Source organism: Dryobates pubescens, chromosome Z (genome assembly GCF_014839835.1).
Source record: "Dryobates pubescens isolate bDryPub1 chromosome Z, bDryPub1.pri, whole genome shotgun sequence".
Classification (NCBI taxonomy): domain Eukaryota; kingdom Metazoa; phylum Chordata; class Aves; order Piciformes; family Picidae; genus Dryobates; species Dryobates pubescens.
The window spans coordinates 3,971,002-3,993,128 of record NC_071657.1 but is presented as its reverse complement, the minus strand read 5'-3'; positions in this window follow the sequence as shown (position 1 = coordinate 3,993,128).

Genomic DNA, 22,127 nt, shown 5'->3' with positions numbered 1-22,127 from the left:
CTGTCACCCTCACTGTAAAGAAGTTTCCCCTCGTGTCGAGGTGAAGTCCTCTATCTTCAAGCTTGAACCTGTTGTTCCTTGTCTTATTACTGCACACCACCGAAGAGAGCTTGGCCCCCTCCACTTGACACCCACCCTTCAGCTATTGATAGACATTGATCAGAACCCCTCTCAGTCTTCTCAAGACTAAACAGCCCCAAGGCTCTCAGTCTCTCTTCACAGGGCAGATGCTCAAGTCCCCTAACAATCCTTGTACCTCTCCACTGGATTCTTTCCAGCAGTTCTCTCTCTTGAATTGGGGAGCCCAAAACTGGACACAATACTCCAGGTGTGGTCTCAACAAGGCATAGTAGAGGGGGAGAGGAACCACCCTAGACCTGCCAGACACACTTTCCTTGATGCATCCCAGGATGCCATTGGATCTCCTGGCCGTAAGGGCACCTTGCTGACCCATGCAGAACTTTCTGTGCCACCAGCACTGCACGGTCTTTCTCCATCGAGCTGCTTTCCAGTAGGGCAGCCCCTAACCTGTATTGATGCCTGTTTTTCCTCCCAGATGCAGGACCCTGTACTTGTCCTTATTGAACTTCATGAAGTTCACGTTCACCCAGCTCTCAGCCTGATCCAGATCTCACTGGATGGCTGCACAGCCTGAGGGGTGTCAGCCAACCCCCAGTTTTGTGTCACCAGTGAACTTGCTGAGGGTACTCTCAATCTCTTCATCCAGGACATTGATAAAGGCATTGAGCCAAACTGCAATCAGTACTGATCCCTGGGGAACACCACTGGCCACAAGCCTCCAAGATGACTCTGTGCCACTGATGGCAACCCTCTGAACTCTGTTGTGGAGCCAGTTTGCAATCCACCTCATGGACCAGCTGTCTGTGTCGCATTTCCCGAGCTTTTCTATGAGGATGTTATGGCAAACAGTATCAAAAGCCTTGCTGAAGTCAAGGTCTGGGGGCTTGAGTTGATGGCCCTCCAAGAGGGCGTAGAGGCAGAGGTGTTGATCGCCACTCTCTGGTGAGCAGTGACAGGACATGAGAAAATGAAATTCAGGGGAAGATCTGAGTGGCCCTTAGGAAAAGGTTCTTCACTGAGAGGGTGTGAGAGGGTGGTCAGTTGCTGTAACAGGTGGAAGAGGTGCGTTGCAGAAGTGGTCATGGCACCAAGCCTGTCCGAGTTCAAGAAGTGTCTGGACATTGCTGTCAGTGATATGGCTTAAATTTAGTTAGCTCTGCAGTGAGAGGGGAGTTGGACTCAGTGATCCTCCTTATAGGTCTCTTTCAACCTGAGATATTCTAGAACTCTCTTTGTCTGCCCTGAGGGTCGGGGAAAGGGAGCAAGCACTGAGGTGAGAGCACTCAGCCAGGATGACATCTGTGCTTCTCTGCTATCAATAATTCACATTCATGGTTGGGCAAGTTATTGTGAAGTCCTGTCTGGGCAGTCTGGATCTGTCAGCGGTGAAGAAAAGATTGTGAGGATCTTATTAGGGGCAACTTGGAGGCCTTGACTGTAGTGGGTTTTCATTTACAATGCCTTTTTCATCCTATGTCTGTTAGACTGAGACCAGTCTAACGGTTTGTATTACCAGGACTTTGTTGGTCCATAACAAATTCAATTTCTCTTGCCCCTAACACACAGCATGCCCTGTACACTATAGTGAGACTGTCTTTGGCAGCTCACTTCTGTCCTCATCTATAAAGACACCTAGAAAATCAGGCAGTTATAAAAGGGCCTCCCTTAGAGGACTACTAAATAAAGAAAATATATGAAAAGATGAAGAATTTATATCATTTCCTAGCCTGAAAACTCAAAGTCAGATCCTTTCAGCATTAAATTATCATTGTCTGTTTAGTCATCACTCCTACTACTCTTTACCAGAAGTCTGAATTTACTCCTTGAGCTTCCAGTTTTCCCATCTGATTCCTAAAAATGATTGCTAAACAATATTCTCATCATTCCATGCTGCTTATCTCAGTGGCATCATGTTATCAACTCCAACACTTTATAAGCTATTCTTCACTTCAGTCAAATTATCTTTGTTGAAAATGGTTTTCTCAATACCTTCCTATCTGAGCTGTAAAATTACGTTCTCCCAAGGAGGATGTGGTAGGTTGAGAGAGGGCCTAGGCTACTGGAAGGAGACACTTCTGTGTTGTGGGACTTTGCCAGCGGCTGTGAGAGCCTCTGCTCCGGGGATGCTGTTTAACTGTGTCTTACCTCATTATGTCTCTTGATTATGGCAAGGTTAGAAAGTCCTTTGCTTCCAATCAGATGAGCTGTTGAGGAGACCTCAGAGAATAAACACATCTTCAACCACCCAGATACAAAATGTCCAGCAGAGAAGCTTTGAAATAGAAATCATCTAGAGCTCATCTTTGGAGGCCATGCAAAACATAGCTACACACACAGCACCAATTTTTTTCTGAAACAGGTCTAGAGATAACTGAGCTTTGAAATGTTTAAAACTTTCTATTTCATTTCATTTTAATTATTCTTTGTATTTTCTTCTTTTTCATTTTTTTTCCTTCTATTTCTTTTTTCCTTTCATTTTCTTTTTATTTTTTTCCTTCTTCTTTCTCTTTTCCTTCTTCTTCCTATTTTCTTTCTTTTTCTTCTTTTTCTTTCTTCATCTTCTTCTTCTTCCTCTTCTTCATTCCCTTTTCCTTTTCCTTTTTTTCTTTTTTTTACTCCGGTTTCTAGAGGGGCCTGGGCCGTGGAGGCCCGCATCACGGTGGCGTTCGTGGGTTTGGTGTCCCGGGTTCCGGTGTTCCGGCAGCGGGTCCGGCGCTGCGAAAGGACGTAGCATTTGTCTTGTGGTAACCGGGAGATCCTGGTGCTTTAGCGTCTAGTGGCTGGGAGCCGGCGTTTCCACCTGCCGCGGCTCGGAGCCAGCGCTTCACTGCCGCGGCTCGGTTTTGATCCCCGGGCAGTGATTAGTGATCAGGAGAATGGGACAAAAGAAAAGCAAGTCATCGGAACTCCCTCCCATTCCCCCCGCCCCGAGCGCCTTAGGGATGATGGCACAGTATTGCGATGATGAGGAGCTGAGAAAAGGAAAACCAAAGGAAAAAATGGTTTAGTACTGTGTGCAAGTATGGCCAAAAAACCCATTAAGACCTTACGTGTTTTGGCCCATACTTGGATCTTTTGATGATTGGATTTGCCGAGCTCTGAAGCATCATGTGAATTCTAAGAAGTGTTTTAGTAGGGAAGAAGCTGAATATGTTGCTGTTTGGATGAGGGCTTCATGCTCTACCCCTGTTCCCATATTTACATTAACAACTGAGGAGAAGGAGAAGGATAAGGACAAAGACAAGGAAAGGGAGAAGTGTGAATCTTTGGAGAACTCACCACCACCTTCCCAGAACCTGAACAGGGGTCCCCTGCAACCAACAGCCCCCCTTCCTGCTCATTCACCACCTCAAAGAAGCAGGGTTAGGAATGAACAAGAAGAAGGTAATATAGGTTTGCATCCACTTAGGGAAGTGCCTATGGGGGGGCATCGGGGAGGAATAGGATTTGTCACTCTCCCTCTGAATACATCAGATGTCCAGAGTTTCAAGAAAGAGACGGGCACCCTCTTAGATGATCCCCTAGGTGTAGCTGGGAGGCTGGACCAATTTTTTGATCCCAATATATATACCTGGAAAGAGATGCAGTCTATTTTGAGGATCCTATTCACTGCAGAGGAAAGAAACATGATCAGACAGGCTGGCATGAGAATATGGGAGAGGCAGAATCAAGGGGGGCCACCAGGAGACCAGAATCAAGATCCTCAGTGGCACCATCAGCAGCCCCGAGGGAGACAGAATATGGGAGACCTGAGAACTATAATAATACAAGGAATTAAAGAAGCTGTGCCCAGAAATTTTGATAAAGCCTCTAGTGAGCATCAGAGGAAGCCTCCTACAGAGTGGAGGGTAAGATTAAAGAGCAGCTTGCAGATGTATTCTGGAATAGATCCCCATTCTGCAGCTGGAGTGATAATTCTCAGGACACAGTTTGTGGCAAAACCATGGGAAGATATTAGAAAGAAGTTGGAAAAGATAGAGAATTGGCAAGACAGAGGTTTGGAGGAATGACTACGTGACGCTCAGAAGGGGTTTGTAAGGAGGGATGAAGAGCAACAGAAGGCAAAAGCTGGAATGTTGGTAACTGCTGTCAGGGAAAGTCAGAAATCAGGCAGCTGCTCGGATTTCTGGGGTACTGTCGATCATGGATAGAGAGGTTAGAGAAGGTAAAATTCCTATCTGAGAAATTAGCCCTCAATAATAACAACATTAAATGGTGTCCAGAAGATGATGAGTGATTGGATTAACTAAAAAGAATGTTGGTTGATGCCCTGTTTTAAATTTGTCTGACATGGACAAACCATTTGACCTTTTTGTAAGTACATCTAACCAAACAGCATATGGGGTGTTTACCCAGGACTGGGCTGGAAGTGAAAATCCTGTTGGGCATTGTTCCAAGTGATTAGATGCTGTAAGTAGGTGAGGGCCAATTTGTTTCTAAGCTTTAGTGGCAGCGGCCTTATTAGTAGAGGAGGCCCAGAAAGTAACGTTTTCTTTTTGTTCTTGTCCCAGATCCCACCTTCGGGATTCCCCATCCATGAAATTCAAGCTGGGGGTAAAGTGTTAATAAAAACTGGGAAAGGAGAGTCGCTAATTTCCCTCTGGGAAGGATCTTTTCTTGGTTTTGTTAACAACAGGTACAGCTCTCCGTACTGCAGAAAAAGGGGGGACACATATTTCGTGAGTAGAAGGAAATGGGCCTCTGAACCTGACTGACTGCACAGAAAAAGCAAAACCTGCTTCAGCGTGAATTCCACATTACTTACGCAGATGGTCTGAAGGACCTCCGAGCCTGCAGTTAGTGCTGACAGATCAGACAGGTACTCAAATAAATGTAACAGCTCAGTCTGAAGGCTCTGGAGCTCACCAGACCAAGCCACCTTTTGAAATATCTGATATTGTGTGACATCGAATCTGCACTGCAAGAAACCATCAAGGAAAGCCCCCGTTTCGTTCCGTGTACGAAACATCCTGGGACTTGATGTCACTGGGGATGGGTACCTTGTAAATGTTTTAGATTGTTAGATTGTTGTAAGAAATGTTGTAAGAAATGGTCTTTGTTATAATCGAGGAGTATTTTACCCTGAGTGCTGGGAAGAGACTCCAACTGAAATCTGAAGTCTTAAAGGGATCTGTAGGCTTCCTGGAGAATGTAACTGCTGCCAAGAAGATACCATACCCGGCTGCTGGTTGCAACCCGGTAGGCTGAGGAGGCAAAGTTAACATATACCGGTGGAGCCTAATCTTGATCCTAACCCTAGTTTTGTATAAGGAGTCCAATCAAAATCTAAGACCATGTCCCCAGGTGTGGATAAATTCTTCTCCAACACTAGTAATGGTAAATGGGTTGAATTAGTAATTAGGCCTACTAAAACTTAGAAAAGCGATGGTAATTTTTTTCTGCTGCACTATGATTTTCTGCTATGTATTTTTGCTAGATTATAATGAAAGTAAGCATAGGTGTGAGAAAAGCTGAACAACTATTCACTCGAAACGGGTTAGCTTTAAATTTCTTACGTGCTGGGAGTGTGTGTGGCCATAAATGTAAGCTATTGTAGTTATGTAAATAGGTTTTTTGGACGATGTTTCCTGTGGGTTCAAAAATGTTAACTTCTTGATTACCCCGCCCGAGCCCCGCGCTCCCCTGTGCCTCGCCTCGCCTCGCCTCGCCGCGGCGCTGCCCGGCCGGCTCCGGCCGTTGCTGAGGGGATCGGAGGGGCTCGGCGGCTCAGCCCGCCCTCGCCCCGCTCCTGCGCGTCCCCGCCTCTGTTCCCTTTATTTACTCCGCCTCGCCCCTTTGCCCCTGGAGCTGGTTTTTCGCCGCCCCTGCCTCTGGGCTGCCTGTTCAGCTCGCCCTGCTCGCTGCCCCTCCGCGCCTGTGGCCGTGTCCCCTCTCGCTACCGGCGGGGATGGCGCCGGTGACAGCCTGAGCTGGCAGGGGCCAGCCCCCCGCCGCCGCGGGAAGAGGAGGAGGAGGAGGAGGAGGAGGAGAGAGGAACCGTTCCCAGCCCGGGATCGCGCTGCTGCTGTCGCTGCTGTGGGAGTGCACGGAGGCCAAAAAGCATTGCTGGTACTTTGAAGGATTCCATCCTACATGTTATATATGTCGCTCCTGTGAGGATTGCTGTGGCTCAAGATGCTGTGTAAGCTCTCTCTATCCAGCGGCTCTGGTATTTCTGGTTCCTTTTGATGATGGGAGTTCTGTTCTGCTGCGGAGCCGGTTTCTTCATCCGACGGCGGATGTACCCTCCTCCACTAGTAGAAGAACCTACTTTTAACGTGTCTTACACCAGACAACGAGTCAACGCTGCATCAGGGTCACAACAGCCTGGAGTGCCGTATTACACAGATCCAGGGGGCCCTGTGAGGAATCCCATGGCGATGGCTTTCCACGTCCAGACCAATAGAAAGAAAAGTTAGGATGTGTAAGTTGCTTTTTGGCAGAGACTGGAGGTATCTGTGGGGGGAAGTCTCCGCGGCCCAGCGCATTGTCTCGCTCTCCTTTCTTTCCCTGCTGCTTGCTCACTTCTTTTTTTCATAAACAGCTCTCAGAAGAAACTTGGAAATTTTCTTCTGCAGTCCGTAATCTCAAAGAACTAATTCTTGAGCTTATAAAGTCAGTTAACAGATGAAGACCCACAAAGATTCTAACAGTGGGGAAAAGACAAGCAAGGTAGGTTTATTCATTACTTCACCCAATGGAAGAAGGATGAACCACAAACTATTACAAGACAGCTAACACTGAACAAATCCACGGGAATTTTCTTCTCCTTCCAGCCCTATCATCTACAGATGCAATGGAAGACTCTGCTCCAGGAGCTGCAGGGTCAAGAAATAGAAACAAGTTCAGAAAGTCATTATACAAAATCATGGAGAATAGATCTCCTGAATGCTATCATAAATAACAGCCCAGTGCAGCCAAGAAGACCCAAAACTCACTGTTGCTGGGAAAAGCGTGACCTATTTCCCTTCTCATTCACTAACTGCTACCAGTAGGGATGGGCTACAGCTGAAATTGTTTTCATTGAACTGGTATGTTAATTCTTAGGAACTTTTCAGAGGTACTAACCACCTGCTGGTTTCAATTGTTTCTGTGGGAAAAAAAATGTTTTGGAAAAAGCACATTTTTAAAACCATAGGAATTCTCAGGTATTGTTTCATTTCTAAAGTGATCATGATTTAGTGTATCAGTACTGACAGAATGAAAGCTCTCACCACATGTCGCTCTGTCTGCTTTCTTGGGGTTTAAAACAAATCATTAATAGTTTCCAGCATGTATAATTGAGAATGAAAATTTGTAGACAGGCAGTCAAAACAATCAGGCATGCTGAGAATTTTGAAACCTTGAGAGGGCTGGCTTAACAACCAACAAACACTATGAAAAAAACCCCGAGATAATTACTGAAATCAAAGCTTGATGATCCAGAAAACTATTTACCGACCACATTAAAGAAGAATAAACATTCTTATTTAGTTGATAATGCAACAGTAAAATTGCACAAATCTGAAGTGGGTGTGGGTCATCAAAATGAATCAGTTGCTTGGGTTACCAGACATAACATTCAATCTTCCATTTGTTACATCTACTAGGAGAAAACAAACACTTGTGTAAGAACAGCAGAACACCTTTTCCAGAAAACTACCTTCCCCTTTCTCCTTAGGAAGATGTTCCTGCATTGCCCTACTTATATCCCAGCTGTAGTGGGTTTACCTTGGCTGACAGCCACTAGATCAGGTTGCTCAAGGCCTCATCCAACCAGGCCTGGAACACTCCCCCGGGATGGGGCATCCACAGCCTCCCTGGGCAACTTGTTCCAGCATCTCAGTTCTCACTGTAAAGACTTTCTTCCTGATATCTAATCTAAATCAACCCTTCTCAAGCTTCAAGCCATTCCCTCTCATCCTATCACTATCCTATGTATTTGTTTAACATAAAGACCATTCCCCTCCCCGCCCTGCTTCATTTGTAGTTATTTTTTATAGTTAGGCTGAAATAAATCAACTGCAGTTGGTCACACTGGGGACAGTTCAAGGACACTGACATCTCTTGACAGCTGAAGGATTCAGAAGGAGAAGTTGTGCAGAGTGCTTGCCCACATGCTGAGTATGTCAGATCCTAGATGTCAGTATCAGTTACGTTGCTGGTCTTTGTGCAACACTTGGCAAGCTATTTTGGTGCTATGTTTTATGCTAGTTTTAACTCCTGACTCTTTAAATTATAGATGTTTGGGCATATTCTATGCATAGATCTGCCACTCTGGATATTAAACAGCATTTCCATTCCCAGTTTTAAGGGCTTGTGCAGGAGAGACTGACAGATAGGAAGGCTCCTTACCTACTAGATTGTAAGGAAGTGATGTGTAAGCAAAGGAAAAAGGAGATTCGTACTCCACCTGAGGTGCGTTTAAAGCTGTGTTGCTAACTTCTCCAACTACTTCCCAGTCATTCATTCCAGTATATGGTTGAAGTGGAACTGTAATTTTACCCTTTGTTGCAGTTTACCTGTCCCTCCAGGTAGTTTTGTGCCTACAGAACTGAGTCAACCTGAAATCACTGAAACCTCACTCATGGTCGCTCAGGCTGCTTGTCTACAGCGATGAGGAATCATACAGCCTTCTCCTAGTTAGATTATTAGCAGTTTTGTCAGTCAGTAATTGATGTCCGTATTGAGTACAATGTACATAGGGAGTACAAGCTTGCTTTCAGATGATTCCTGAGTTTATGGTAAAAAATTCACAATTACAATGTGAATTTCCATTTCATTCTTAGTCTGCCTACTGTTCTGTTGAGCATATTGTGGTGGCAACAGGATCGTTCTCCTTTAAATCACCGCTTGTGGAATTCTAAGACCCTGCTCACTGTGGAGCGAGTGCATGTCACCTCATCCAGATAAAAAGGCAGCAATGTGGTTTATTGAGGCAGATTAATAATTTGACAAATTCTGAATGAAATTCGTAGCATTTAGCAGAAATTAACAAAGGTTAATTGAGGTTCAGTTTGATACAAGGTCACTGCATTACTTACTGTAATGCAAGTGATTAACGTGATTGGATTAAAATATTTGTGTGAGTATAGAATCACAGCACCATAGAATCATAGACTAGTTTGGGTTAAAAGGGACCTTAATGATCATCTAATTCCAATTCTCCTGCCATTTGCAAGGACAACTCCTTCTGGACCAGATTTCTTAAGGCTTTGAACTTCCAGGGTCGGAACCTCCACAACTTTAGGCAACACTTTCCAGTGTCTTACCACCCTTGTGGGAAAGTATTTCTTATTAACTTCTAATCTGAATTAAGCTTTTTCCAGTTTGAAGCCATTCCCCCTTGTCCTGTCAGTACATACCCTTTCAAAAATTCCCTCATCAGCTGTCCTGTAGCCCCCTTCAAACACTGGCAGACTGCTATGAGCTGTTGCCAGAGCCTTCTCTTCTCATGGCTGAACAGACTTAACTCTACCAGACTTGAGAGGAGAGGTGCACCAGCCCTCTGACCATTTTTGTGTCCCTCCTCTGGACACGCTCGAACAGTTCCATTTCCTTCTTTCTTTGGGGGCTGCAGAAGGGCAAACAGTAGTCCAGGTGGAGTGTCATAAGAATGGAGTAGAGGGGCAGAATCACCTCTCTGAATCATGCTGGCCATGTTTCTTTTGATGCAGTAGAGGATGCAGTTTGCTTTCCAGGATGCAAGTGCGCATTGCTGGCTCATGCTGAGCATCTCATTAACCAGCACTCCCAAATCCTTCTCCTGATGACCATTCTCCACCCATTCTCCACTCTGCCTGTAGTTTTGCTTGGGATTATCGTGAACCAGGTGAAAAACCTTGCATTTGACTTTGTTGAACTTCAGGACTTGGCATTGGCCCACCTCTCCAGAATGTCAAGGTCCTTCTGTAGGGAATCTTTTCCTCTGATAACCAGCCCACACAGCTTGGTGTCATTGGCAGACTTGCTAAGAGTTGCATTCAACAAAGACATTAACCAGCACCAGTCCCCACTGCCAACCCCTGAGGAGCACCGCTCATCCCTTGTCTTCACTTAGCTATTGAGCCATTCATCATCGCTCTTCGAGTATGATTATCTAGCCAGTTCCTTGTCCACAGAGTATTCTGCCTATCAATCCATGTCTTTCCATGTCTGTATGTTTATACAGAGTGGAAGTGATTTAAAATTGAGTGATTTTCATGGAGCTTGGGAGTAGAAGGGGGTAAGAGTGGCCCTCACATTGAGTTAGCAGGTTTTCAGAATTGACTCCCTTGCTCTCTAAAATTCTTCTTAAAGGGGACCCTCAGGGTGGCTAGATCACTCTCAGACCATACCAGCTGTTTATGACTAAGAGTATCAGGAGAATTTGGAATATAAAATTCAAAGTAAATCCTTCTGTTTCTTAGGAGGTTCAGACTTCGGTCAGTTCAGACGTTGGTCAGTTCTAGAGCTGGTGCTTTTCACAGTGACCTTTAGTCTCCTCAGACATGATTCTTGTTTGGGGTGCTATCTTCCTTTGTTGGCACCTTTCCAAAGTATTCAGCATCTATAGGTATGGTTGGGGGCTTCCCAGGTGTCTCGACTCATTGAATATGTCTCTGGGATGTGTGAGAATCAAATTGTTTGACTTGCCCTCACTAAGAGAGTGGGAAAGTATCAAGTTCTCCCCGCCTTTATGTCTTTGAAGACACAAACTTGCACAACCATCAGTAAGCATTCCTCCTTCTCCACCAGCAAGCAGTCACTATTCCACATGTTCAACACCTGAATTCTTTTTTATGAGATTCTATTTATTTATTTCTTAGGGGTGTTAACCAAGCATATTTGTTTGTTGGTTGTTTCTTCCTCATGGATGCCAACCAACTGTAGTCATGATGCATGGGTTTGTGATATGTGGAACTGTAAATGCTGGCTAGAAAAGCAGGAAATAGCATAGCCTGGGCCCATTCAACTCTACTGCTAAGAGGTCACTGTGATGTAAAGCACATGTGGGAGAATGATAATTTTTACTCCGCTTTGGTGCACTGATGGAAGTAAACAGAGCCGTTCTGCTTACCAAGGGAAATGAGCACACTCCAGGACTTTTCAAATAAATGATGTGAATGAGACTCTGTGTTGCCAGAAAGCAGAATGAAAGAACAACTGAACTATTCTGTTCTGTCATCTCCTTGGGTATTTTGCTATTAAACCCCAGAAGCCTTACTCGGCTATTATGAAGAAGAATATGGAAATACCTCAGACAGCGGTTGCTGAATTTCTTGCAGTGTAGGGGAGAAGAGTAGAAGAGCTCTCATTTAAATAGAATCTTGGCCGTTCTTGCAATTTTCAGGTACTTTCAGCTGGAATCTTCCCCTTTATTTCTGTGCTATAAAGCTTTATTAAGCCTTTATAAAGTGATTATTATTTCAATTGTTCTCAAAATTTCTGAATCTCCATTTTATGCTAATCCAATTCTAATACTTGTTGTAATGATAACAGTGAAATAGGAACCTTAGGAGCAGAAATTACTTTCTCCATCAAGCTTGCAAAATGAAGCAGAAAACTTCAGCAAACGAGTTAGGGCTGTGACATGTGTAGCACATACGACCCAGAATTGAGACTTCACCTGAAGTTCAAAGCCTCTTTAGGCGCCCTTCATTTTGTGGTGGGTTGAAATTAATGCCCCAAACATTCACTTTGCCAGACCAGCTCAGCTGGAAGCAAATGAAAGCTGTATTTCCAGGCCAACCTACAATCTCCCACGGAATGCAATTAATATATACAAATATACAATATTTACAATATTTTACAGATATTTACAATTAACAAACAACACGAGAAGCCTGTGGTCAAGAGACCAGGGAAGCTGTCTCTCTGCCCCTCCCACCCCCTCCGGGCTACAACCTCCCTTCAGGTAGTTGTAGAGAGCAATAAGGTCTCTCCTGAGCCTTCTCTTCTCCAGGCTAAACCATCCCAGCGCCCTCAGCCTCTCCTCGTAGGTCTTGTGCTCGAGGCCTCTCCCCAGCCTCATTGCCCTTCTCTGGACACGTTCAAGAGTCTCAATGTCCTTCTTAAATTTAGAATTATCTTTATTTCCCTTTTCAATTGTCAATTTATTGACATTTTCCTACTTTTCTGATCAAAATCTGTAACAAAATTGTAAAGATATAGCCTGAAACTACCACACATCCAGAAAAAAGGGTTGAATAGAACAAGAAAGAATTGTCATCTGGTTTAGAATGCATGAGAAAGGTGGAGAAGTCTGCAGAAATTTAAATAGAAACTATCAGGGATCCATAAACAGAGTTCACAGTTCTGGGAAAAAATGGGGTTTCTGCATTTTCAAGCCATATGATTTATAAGGTGCTGTGAGTTCCTTCCACCCTGTTGAAGCCACTGTTCTGAGGGCAGCTGCTGGGTATGTGCAGAGTGCAGGAGTTCTTAGCTGACCAATTGCACGCTGCCTAGAGCAGAACAAGAACACCCATGTGTGCCAAGAACAGCATCCTCACGTTGTCACCCCTGCATTGGAACAAGCTGCAGAAGCCACCTCCTTGACGTGCTGACACCTCTTACTGGGAAAAGATTTTAGCTTCTATATCTGGTTGGATTTTACTGCTTGGTTGATAGCAAAGACTATAAAAACAGCCACTCTGAGATACAAGGGGGTGGGGGTAGGGCTGCTGGGGGCTTCTGTTTCTGTTAGCTAATTCTTCTGCCTAGGACTTTGGTGTAAGGATGCTGCTAAGCGTATACTCAGGACTTCTGTTAGCTGCTTCATCTGTTAAGGGCTTCTGGGACTTCTGTAAGTGGGACTCTAAGAATATGTAATGCAAGGGATTCTACAACACAGCAATAAAGGTCTTCTGGGAGGACTTCTCAGGTTCTCTGCTCTCTGCTTTTCTGGAACACTGCTGCAACGGGGTTCATGCCTTCATTGATCACCCAACGGACTCTGCATCAGGAGACCACCACCCCCCAACCTTGCCCCTCCCCCACATGGAATTGTTACTACTTATCTGCCTGTAGCACGTTGGGATGGATGCCTGACATTGGAACTACAGGCAGGGTATATTGAACTTTCAGTCATTTTTTGTAGTAACCCTGGTGATGATTTGGAATACTCTCAGGCTTCTCGTCTTTCTAATGAATAGCATAGGAGTTCGGGAGATTGCTTGCCAGAAAAGTGTTGAATGCAGTCCCAAGGAGTCTAAACAAATATAAACCCTGTTCAGATGAATTTTCCTAGATTTCAGAACTGTGTATAGTACTGGCTGGAGGGTTCAGCCCAGAGAGTAGTGGTGAATGGTGCCAGATCCAGCTGGAGGCCAGTCACTAGTGGTGTCCCCCAGGGACCAGTGCTGGGCCCCGTCCTGTTCAATATCTTTATTGATGATCTGGATGAGGGGATTGAGTGCATCATCAGTAAATTTGCAGATGACACCAAGCTGGGGGCAGGAGCTGATCTGTTAGAGGGTGGGAGAGCTCTGCAGTGGGACCTTGGCAGGCTGGACAGATGGGCAGAATTCAACAGGGTGACATTCAGTAAGTCCAAGTGGCGGGTGCTGCACTTTGGCCACAACCCCATGCAGTGCTACAGGCTGGGGTCAGAAAGCAGCCAGGCAGAAAGGGACCTGGGGGTACTGATTGACAGCTGGCTGAACAGGAGCCAGTAGTGTGCCCAGGTGGCCAAGAAGGCCAATGGCATCCTGGCCTCTATCAGAAATAGTGTGGCCAGCAGGAGCAGGGAAGTCATTGTGCCCCTGTACTCTGCACTGGTTAGGCCCCACCTTGAGTCCTGTGTCCAGTTCTGGGCCCCTCAGTTTAAGAAGGACGTTGAGACACTTGAATGTGTCCAGAGAAGGGCAGCGAGGCTGGGGAAAGGCCTCGAGCACAGCCCTGTGAGGAGAGGCTGAGGGAGCTGGGATTCTTTAGCCTGGAGAAGAGGAGGCTGGGGGGAGAGCTTCTTGCTCTCTACATCTACCTGAAGGGAGGTTGTAGGCAGGTGGGGGTTGGTCTCTTCTCCCGAGCAACCAGCACCAGAACAAGGGGACACAGTCTCAAGCTGTGCCAGGGGATGTTTAGACTCAAGGTGAGGAGAAAGTTCTTCCCAGAGAGAGTCGTTAGCCATTGGGATGTGCTGCCCAGGGAGGTGGTGGAGTCACCGTCCCTGGAGGTCTTCAAGAGGAGATTGGACGTGGCACTCGGTGCCATGGTTTAGTAGTCATGAGATCTTGGGTGACAGGTTGGACTTGATGATCATTGAGGTCTTTTCCAACCTTATTGACTCTATGATTCTGTGAGTCTATGCCTACAAATGTATACACTCTACCCTACTTGTAACTATCAAAAAAAGAAAAGGGAAAAAAAAAGGTGTTGCATAAATAAGCCAGGTTAGGATTTTATTCTTAGTTTGGAGAAAACCCACTTTTGTTAATACCAAAATGCTCAAGAGAAGCTGTACCTTTTTATTCTATAATGTACTTTCAATAAGAGTTTAATGCTATGGACTCAAAAAACCCACCTATGGTCTAGTTGATTAGGTGGTGTTGGATGATGGGTTGGACACCATGATCTCGAAGGTCTCTTCCAAGCTGGTTTATTCTATTCTAATATTCTCATTCTAAATTGCTCTGCTTAGTTTCTTGGAGGTTTTGTGTGTCTGTGTGTTTTGTTGTTGTTTGTTTTGGGGGGGTTTGTGTGTTGGGTTTTTTTCATGGTGATTTGGTCTGGGGTTTTTGTTTGTTTGTTTGTGGGGACTGTTTTCTGTTTTGTTCACATTTGGTGGGTTGGTTGGTTTGGTTTAGGTTTAAACCTTGTGCAGTTTTTTTATTTCTATTGAGTATGTAAAGCTTTAGCCAAAACAGGTATTTGACTCAGGCCATCTGCTTCAAAGAGAATGCTTAAAATGATTGTCAAAAGGTTCAACTGCTCTGTTTTCCAATTACTCTTCCTTTTTTTATGTCCTTCCATAGATGTAAAATTTAGCTTTATGCTTGGCCTAGGCAAGGCAGACAAGGTGTGAAGCATGAGGACTGAACACCAGTAATGATATCTGTTTTCCACTGTGTAGTTATTTATCTTACTGTGAGATGGTGTGGGGCTGTTTGGGGTTGGTTTGGTTTTTTTTGCAGATTGAATTACCCTGCTCAACAGCTCATCCTGTCAAGGAGTGCCTTGACAAATCTAGGATTTGTTTCAGACAAACTGAGACACAATCAGATTTTAATCCTCTACCAAACTGAACATCAACTGTCAACTGTCAGCTCCTGTTCTGTGTTTGTAAAGATCAGTTTGTGGAAGTTATCGATTTCTTTCTCACTCTCCCTAATGCTTCTTAAGCTACTCACCTCTTCCCTGAGCTCCATCACATCATTCTGGAGCAGTGCCAACCAGCGAAGCAGGTCAAAAACCCGCTCACACTGCACACACCCATAGTCAGTGTTGCCCCCTGTTGCCAGTGAAAGGCTGTGGCATTCCTCACAACCTATGGCCTGGATGCCAATATCCATTTTGGTGGGTGCAGAGAGCACAGTCTTCCTCCTGCAAGTAGCCACCATCATGCCTTCAGTAAAAGTGAAGCACCTTGTGTCCTGCCCACACGCCCTGCTTCTGGAAGAGGACATTGTCCTGACTCAGGTGCAGGACCTTGCACTTGGCCTTTTTGAACCTCATGAGATTCATCTGATTGTCTGGGTCCCTCTGGATGACATCCCATTGCCTAAGCACATCAACCACACCACTCAGCTTGGTATCGTTTGTAACCTTGCTGGGGGTGCACTTGATCCCACTCTCTAGATCATTGATGATGCTATTGAACAGCACTTGTCTCAGTACAGACCCTTGATGGACACCACTTATCCCCTGTGTCCCTCAAGCCGTTGAGACAGCAAAGTTTTTTTGTAGGAGACAGAAGCCTGGGCCACATTCCTACTTTACTCCTTCTTCACTGGGACATTGTCTATGCCAATGGCAGCAGCACTATGTTTGTATCCCTCAGAAATGAAGACAGGTCAAATCTGAAGAAAGGCAAACGGGACAAGGCCATACTAAGGTTCTGCATGAAACACACTAAGGTCCTACTTGCTTAGGAAATGAATCTTGTGTAAAAAGGCACAATTTCAATTGCTCCTTTGGAACTGAGCATGTTAACATAAACTTAGGGTTTAACTTTGCCTGGATTTTGTGTTACCTGGAGGTGTTTTCATTTCATTTCCCTGTCAGCAGCAGCATTTTTTAGAAACATACAGAAAAAATAACCTAAAAACTCAGCAAGAATTAAACAGCTCCTTGCTCTTGGGACTTATGGGAAGATTTCTAGGCTTCAACAGCACAGCCAGTTCTCCAAGGCAGATTCTCAGCTAAAATAAACCTACCATTTCTGCAGTTCCTGACAGTGAGTTAAACACGCAATATTTTATGCTAAAAAGCTATTCCTACCACTATTCATCAATTAAACAGCTTTGCTAATATTTTTACTTTGACATCTGGCATTTTCATCTATTCCTTTGGAGTCTAATTAATGCTGCTTTAGAAGCAGTTTACAGAGCATTCCATTATGGTGTGAAATGGCAAATGAGGAACCTTTTGAAAGGGAAGACACTGTCCATTTCTCATAGATAAATTCAGTTCTCGCAAACTGAGAAACGTCCTCCCTGACTCCTGAAACACCCAGAAAGCTAGTCAGCAGAGTGGCCAGTCTGTTGTCCTTTTAATGATAGACAGTAGTGAATATTTGAATAGCTTAGCTATTATTTTTATTAAAGTGAGCTTTAGAGCTTTGTAGGATGGACTTGTGCAAACAGATCCAAAGCTTTGCTTGGCAGTGAGCAAGCAGAAGAGGTAGAAATTATTAGGTCAGAATCGCTTATCTCTAGGAAAAGGAAGAAAACTAAAAGACCCAGTGATGAATCTCTAAGGCACTTTGTCATATTGAGTAACAAATAGGTGGGAAGGAAAGCCATTACCACAGTCTGCTGAGTAAGCAATTGGACAATGCCATCGGAGCCTATAGCAAAGCAGCAATGTAAGTAAACATGCTGCAGCATGCATTATACTAGAGTAATCCTCCTGTATTGTCAGGATGTAAAGCTCAGTTAGCACTAAAAACAAGTAGGAGAGGAAGAGTTACAATGCAGAAGACTTCTGGGAGAGGGAAAAATAAAAAGAAGAAGAGAAAACTAGAAAAAATTCTGAAAATAAAACCAGAAACAAACTCCAACCTCCTGAGATGAGCTAAGGTGTTTAAATTAGTTCCCCTCAGAAGGAAACCTATCTATACCCAGGTAGCATTCCCCATGTAAGAGTTTCTCTTCAGCAAGTGATGGTTGGTATATAGGTCATAACTGAACATGACAGTTAAATATATCAGGGGGAAAAAAGAGAGAGAGATGATAGAGGAGAGCCAAGCAATGTCTGTTTTCCATACTGAGGTAATTTTCATATTGATACTTGGGCTACTGGAATTTAGCAGCTGTTCACAATATACTGTCTATAATAGTTGAAGACTCTGCCCCCAAACCAAAATCAGGTGTCCTCCAATGACAGCAGTTCAGATACAGTTAATTTTGAACAAAATCAAGTCAATCTCTTGTTTGCCTACCTATCTTTTTATGTGCATTTGACACCCTTTTCCTTGACAGGTTAGTGTTTAAACCATGGAGTGTTGATTCAGTGCTGTAGCACAGTAGACCAGAAAGAGTGCTCAAGTCCAGTGCCTCCGTCAAAGGAAGCAAATGAAAGCCAAATGATCTGACTCCATCAGCCATCAGGACAAGACTGATGTGTCCTTGCTCCAGTTTTGTAGCTGAGCAGTAGAAAGCTGACAAGGCAGCAAGAGACAGCAAAGTATCTTTCCATCACCCTGCTTTACAGTCTGTCTTGTAAGACGTTCACAGTTTTCTGTTATCAAAAGTGACTGGGCAAATCTTTAAGTTCTGATAAATCAGATTCATAAGGAAGCAATCTTTTTAAATGAATGAAGGTCAGTGCAGATGAAAGGCACAAACAGAGATGAAGGCTTGCGATGGGATGAGCGAACTAAGCACTCAGAAATGGAAGGATCGCTTGGTTTGGGACCAGAGCTTGTTGTTCAAATACAACAAGTCCATCTCAGAAATGTTCATGGAACTATGCTGAATTATAGTCCACACCAAAACCTATGGGAAGAGACAAACCAAGCTTTTTGGGCGCAAGACATGGAGACCGCAAACAAAACCAGCTTGGTGTCTGTTGGCGTCTCAGTCAGGTAATGAAGTAACCGGACAGGAATAAAAGCTATCATGGCAGCATTCCATTTGCCATCAAAGAATCAATGAAACAGCAGCATGAATCCATATCTCTCAGCAGTACTAAGAGACACAATTAGAGAGGAAAAAGAAAAGCCAAAAGGGTGCAGGAAATCAGCATTCAAAGGCTGGGTGATAGCTATGTTATTCTAAAGGTTCTCTCTGCCTGCTGAATTTCCATGGCTTCTTATGCCCTGTACCAGAAAAGTAAAACATTCATCATCATCATGAGCACTGAAAATCAAAGGGCTGAAATGACTGGGATAATAAGAGATATTGTTGGTTTTCCCTTGCTTCTCAGTTTTGTGCTAATGGTGGAAGGTGCCCCGTATCCCTTTCTCAGGTATAGTCTCAGGAGACAAGGTGGACAAGGATGGAGCCCCCTGTCCACTCCCTGTGTGGAACACAGATTATTTGTGCAATAACCATGTTCAAGGAAAGATGTATGCAAACCTGTGGACAACATGCCTGGCCAGAAGCTTCAGATATGTTCACAGGCACATTCATACACAAACTAGACGGCACCTACAGACAGGCTTTGCTCTTTCAAAGGAGGATAGAAAATCTTCACTGTCAGCTTTCTACTTCTTCATTTGCCACACATAAAAATTCACCTTGCTATCTTACTGTGTCAGAAGAAATAAAGTTGTTGCCTTTGGAATACACCTTTGAGGTCTTTGATTCCAACCACTAAGCTAACACTAGCAAGTCTGATGCTAAACCATGTCCCTTAGCACAGCATCTACACACCTTTTAAACACCTGCAGTGCTGGGGATTCAGCCATTGCTTCCTCGGGCAGGCTGTTCCAGTGCTTGCTATCTCTTTCAGTTAGGAGCTTCCCTGTAATATCCTGTCTAAACCTCCCCTGCTGCAACACAAGGCCACCTTGCTGCAACCTCATTTCAGTTAGTTTTGGAGAGCAATGAGATCTCCCCCAAGCCTCCTTTCCACTTTCCACCTCCATAGACTTGTGTATGTCTAAATGGTGCAACAGATCACTAACCATCTCCTCTTGGGTTGTGGGGGCTTTCATTCTGCTCCCCATCGCTCTCTTCCAGCTCATGGGTCTGCTAGCCACTAAACTACTGCTCTTAGTACTGAAGACTGAAGTAAAGAAGGCATTGAGTACCTCAAAGGCTCATCCTTTAGCACTATCTTCCCCCCTGCATCCAAGCAAGGATGGAGATCCTCCTTCATCCTTCATTGGTTTCTCGTCTTCAACAGCTGAAGGCAGGTTGATTTCTAGCTGCTCTTTGGTCCTTCTAATTTTCACCATGCATAACCCCATGACAATCTTGTAGTCTTCCTGAGTGGCCTGGCCCTTCTTCCAGCGGCCATAGCCACTCCTTTGTTTCTCTGACTTGCAAAAACCCCTCTCTCTTCAGCCCTGCTGGCCTTCTTCCTTGGGACTCAGCTTCAGGCACACGTGGGCAGCCTGTTGCTGTGCCTTCAGAATTTCCTCCTTGAACAATGCCCACCCTTCCTTGACTCCCTGTCCCTTCAAAACCGCCTCGGAATGGACTCTGTCAGACAAACAGTTTCCAAAAGATGTCAAGGTCTGCCTGCTGGAAGTCCAGGGTTGCAGTTCTGCTGACCCCCGCCTCAGAGTACTCGCAGGACCCATTGCAGGGAACAATGAGCTGCTTTGTTTTCACTACTCCAATCTAAGTCATTGCCCATGCTGGGAACAGCAACTGAGTCAATCTTACAGTACCAAAATTAACATCTTGTTCACTTTTAAGGATTGACATGTGAGAATGATAAGAATTGCAGTTTGGATGAAATTAGAAGAGCTCTGTTCAAAGGCTGCATTTGGCCCTACGAGGAAAGAGACTCTTCCCCACTTTCTGTCAGAGGCCCTATTATAGCCTTATGCTCTCCCTAGGGAGAAACTAAACCTTGACTCAGTAGGGAGCACCTTTTAGAGCTGCTTCTTGTGCTGTGGCTCTCGCTATTCCTACGAGGTATGGTAAAACATTAGATTCACGACAAATTTCTGGAGACTGCAAGAGCACTCTGAGAACCTCACCGGAGAGAGTTTCTGAGATGACAGTATTCTTTCCTTGCCATATAATCCTCATTTTGGTTAGAAACTCCAGCTAAGCCAAAAATTGAGCAAAGTGGCAAAGAGGGTGTGACCATTCAAATCAAACTGGGATAGAGCCTTTGCCAGGACAGGACACCGGGATTGTCTCCAAACCATCAAATACATCTCCAGGTTTTCAAGAGGCACTGTTCTGGCCAAAGTCTTGCAGGGCAAGTACAGAGTTAGAAGAGATCTAGCATCCTGTCCAAGAGGGGCGAAAGCAGAATCATCAGGCACAAGTGTTCAGGAAGATTGCTCCACAGGTAAGACATTGTGAGGTTTTCTTCCTTCTCTGCTATGCTAAGAGGTCTGTAGGAACACAAAACCTCATGCTTTTGCTATCTGGGTAACTATCTGAACCATGTTTAATCCCTGATACTGTTTCTTTTTTTCAACTGCCCCACATTCCCAATGGTTGCCACCTTACCAAGTGCTTTGCCCTCAGTTTCCAGAGCCCCAGTGTCCCATTCTAACTTGAAGCATGCTGTCTGAAATGGGGGTTTCATGCACTCATGTAAAGGGCACGTTACTGCAATGCTTATCAAACGTGCTTATTAAGTGCTGCTAGAAGCTGAAACAAGCAGATGAAGAGGTTCTGGGGCACTGTTGAATAAAACGGTGCCCACCAAAGACTTTTTAAACCTCAAAGCAGAGCAAGTAGGACTCATGTTGGCACAGACAGGGTGAAGCCTCTCTGCCAGCTCCACATGTAAGCTGGTAAGCTCATCTGCTGCGAGGACTTTTAGCCCTAGTGCCTACCTGCAAGAAGGACACTTTGTCCGAGCTTGCCACCAAGGGCTGCATTGCCTCCACCGGAGCTTCCCCCAAAGCATGCAGCCATCCAGGTGTCTGGCTGCAGAGAGTCTCACAGCCTCTCGCTGGAAGTAGATGGAAGTTGAGGAAGTGCCTGTGTGAGGTGAGAGAACTTGGGCTACATGCTGCGACTGGTGGTAGAGCTAAGACAGAGCACCCCATGCAGTGCTACAGGCTGGGGTGGGAGTGGCTGGAGAGTGGCCAGGCAGAGAGGGACCTGGGGGTACTGGTCGACGGTAGGCTGAACACGAGCCTGCAGTGTGCCCAGGTGGCCAAGAGGGCCAACGGCATCCTGGCCAGGATCAGGAACAGTGTGGCCAGCAGGAGCAGGGAGGTCATTGTGCCCCTGTACACTGCAGTGGTTAGGCTCCACCTTGAGTCCTGTGTCCAGTTCTGGGCCCCTCTGTTTAGGAAGGATGTTGACTTGCTGGAACGTGTCCAGAGAAGGGCAACAAAGTTGGTGAGGGGCTTGGAACGCAAACCCTATGAGGAGAGGCTGAGGGAGCTGGGGTTGCTTACCATGGAGAAGAGGAGGCTCAGGGGAGACCTTCTTGCTCTCTACAACTACCTGAAGGGAGGTTGTGGACAGGTGGAGGTTGGTCTCTTCTCCCAGGCAACCAGCACCAGAAGAAGAGGACACAGTCTCAGGCTGCACCAGGGGAGGTTGAGGCTGGAGGTTAGGAAGAAATTCTACACAGAGAGAGTGATTGCCCATTGGAATGGGCTGCCTGGGAAGGTGGTGGAATCACCATCACTGGAGGTGTTTAGGAGGAGACTTGATAGGGTGCTTGGTCGCATGGTTTAGTTGATTACGTGGTGTTGGATAATGGGTTGGATGCGATGATCTCGAAGGTCTCTTCCAACCTGGACTATTCTAGTCTAGTCTAGTCTGGTCTAG